General features: G+C 40.9%; 1 long non-coding RNA gene across 1 annotated transcript; it reads left to right on the forward strand.

Moving 5' to 3' along the window:
- Positions 1–1,828: 1,828 nt before the first annotated feature.
- LOC112079556 (uncharacterized) lies at positions 1,829–2,703 on the forward strand. The gene is made up of 3 exons (XR_002895973.2): positions 1,829–1,893; positions 2,021–2,083; positions 2,221–2,703. It is a non-coding gene; the product is annotated as an uncharacterized lncRNA (long non-coding RNA).
- Positions 2,704–2,938: the final 235 nt, after the last annotated feature.

Consider the following 2,938-nt stretch of genomic DNA (forward strand, 5'->3'; position numbering starts at 1 on the left):
AGCGGAGAGATCAACGCCTTACAGGTGAAAATCCATAATATCTGATGGTGGAAAACACCACCTGAATTATTTTAATGACTGATGCTCATGGTACCTAATTGAAGATTACGCAGCCATTCTGTCTGCTTGATGCACACATTTAAAGTTTGTCAATTTTGCCCTCAATCACGCTGGGGTGTTCTTTATTCGCACACATTAGCAAAAACTTTTTGCAGCAAAATGTTTTGCAGCGAAAATTCAGGTAGGTTTCGTTCCGTTTGCGTTTTCTCCAGTTTGGTTCAGTTCTGCAACTAAAAATGTTTGCAATGAAAACGGTGTTTCTATTGGACAAAGTTCAAGTAGGTTGGTCCATTTGGTTCCTTGACTACACCCCATTAGGGCCTACTTGAGTACAGTTGAATGATGTTATGTTAAGGCTGTCCATTGTGTTTCCTATCAGAGAGAGCTGGATGAGTTACTGCGCAGGCAGCGAGGAACCAGGATGCTGGCAGGGATCTGTTCCTTCGGCCCCAGAGGAAGATCCCAAACTGACCTTGATGAGGTGAGGCCACGTGTTACTGTACAGTACTGTAGCTACTAGAGATGTGACAAATGTACAATTGTTCTTAACTTTTAAACTGTCGTTATGTTTATACGCTAAGAAAACTCAGATATGGTCCTTCGTATGACCCTGTGTGTGTGAGGTAGACTGAACTGCATTGCTCCCTAGTGGTCATACCAATGTTTATTTATTTATTTATTTATTTATATATATTAATAATAATAATAATAAAAAACATTAGTCCTGCCTAGCTAACAGACACCGCTCATCTTACTGCTGTCTCCCACCCACTCAGCAACAATGATAGTTAATGCTGTTTTAGGTGTGTCCCTCTCCATGTTTTCAGGACTTTGCTACTGTTGCTTCCCGGTCTCACTCTGACATTTCTCCAACTGTTAAATATGATGACGTGCGGAGCGCTTTTATATCCGTGACTAAACATTTGAAACATGCATATCGCCTCCTAATAACATTACAGCATTGTTGCGTTAGGTATTTGTTACATTTGTATTTTTCCCTTTATGATGATGATGATGATGATGATGGGGATCTGTTAGTGGTAGTTTTGTGATAACTACACTGAAGGTTATTCAGTTAGGGATTTTCTCCTTTAAATGTTCACACCACTACTAGATACTGTCCTATGCTGAATGTCATGTTGCCAACCTCTGAAGTTATGACCTTGAGTTAACACAGCTATATCTTATCATTAATCTATACAAATGTTTATATATTCATAATTTTCACATACACATATTCGTAATGTTTGTGGATATGTCGATGCATTCTCTGAAAATTGTTCTGTTGGACATCACGTTTCAGATCCTGTCCTGTGAGCAGACTGTTCAAATGGGGCAAGTGTTCCTCTCGAGGAAGCTGAGCTCAACYGCGGTAGAGGCCCTGGATTCCAAGTCCCTCCTGGCCCAGATAAAGACTGCTGATGTCCAGCAAGCTGTAGAGGAGGAACAGGCTGAGATCACTGCGCTAGAGGACAGAGTGGCCAGAGCCCTGGAGCTCAGGTAGCTAGCTATCTCACTTCATGTTACTGCAGTGGCCAGGATCATATTTATTAGGCACCAAATGGATGAACATTTACTGGAAAAGGGGCAGGAAAACAGGCAGGGACATACAATAAGAAGCATTCGTTTTTGTTCTGATGCAAAACGTTTTGCTACAGTGTGCCTAATGAATATGACCCATGGAAGACATGGCCAGTGTGCAGTTTGTTATGTTTACAGAAACAGGAGTTCTGGCTTTATATTAATATATTATTGTTTCTAATTTCAGAGAGAAGAGCGGAGCAAAGACAGCAGGAGATTGAGAATCTGAACAGAGCCATCCTCACGAAAAAGGTGCTATTTGTTCAACACTTGTCACCATGTAGTGTTTAGTTAAACAATGAATCACCAACAGTACTGTACGGTCATGGGCCAGTCTTTCTGGACATGTATAACTGATGAGCACTGCTTCATCTTTAAGGCAAACATCAAGCATCTGATGAAGGAACTATCAGAGCTCAAATCCCAACTGGCTGTGGCAGAGGTAAGTCTGTATGTAATGTAATGAGCTCTGTGTCTGACCTTGTGGTGTCTGGGGTTGTTGGAATTTTCAGTCGCATTGAAAAATATTTGTACTTCCTCAAAAGAGATTCCATGAGCCAGTTCCTTGTAACTTCACAGGAGTCTTTGCTAGCCATTCAAGGCGAGATGGACACTTTGAAAGACACAGAAAAAGAGGAAGACACAGGTCCCCAGGAGGCATTGCAAGTCGCCCCAAGCCAAGCAAAAGTCCCAAGAAGGCACCCAAGACAAAAAGGAATGGTGGAGAAACAATTACCCAACAGCCTTCTCATGTCCGAATTAAAGCTGAAAATACACCTACCATAGTTGGAAGATCACATATGGTCATTGGTCTCAGACGATCTACGAGAATAGCTACCAAGAAGAGCTGCGTGGAGAATAAGCCTGTTTTAAGAAAAACTCGCCCTGTCAAAGCAAGCATTTCACTTTGAGAATTTTTTCTCCACTTTTCATGAAACTTTTGAGTTTTAAGGAGTTGTTTTCCACTGCTTGTTTGCTACTGTGGTTAGGTTTGCATCCAGTTGACAACAGATTTTAATGCAGATATTCAAAAGTCCGCACAGAAACATTATATGCATTTTTCCCAGCAGACGTGCTTTCATCAAACTGACTTTGTAGCGGATAAAATGTTGTGCGTGACCATGCACATAACACTTTTGCACTTAAGTTTTCATGTACAGAATAAAAATAAAACAGAAGTTTTAATGTTTCCATAGCATTTTCAATTCTATGGATGGTTTTGTCACACAAACTGCAATAAATGGCATACTTGCCCAACCTGGTTTTTGGCCCATTCTCTATAGACTACATTGTGCTG

The sequence above is a fragment of the Salvelinus sp. IW2-2015 genome, unplaced genomic scaffold (assembly GCF_002910315.2).
Source record: "Salvelinus sp. IW2-2015 unplaced genomic scaffold, ASM291031v2 Un_scaffold8453, whole genome shotgun sequence".
Taxonomy (NCBI): domain Eukaryota; kingdom Metazoa; phylum Chordata; class Actinopteri; order Salmoniformes; family Salmonidae; genus Salvelinus; species Salvelinus sp. IW2-2015.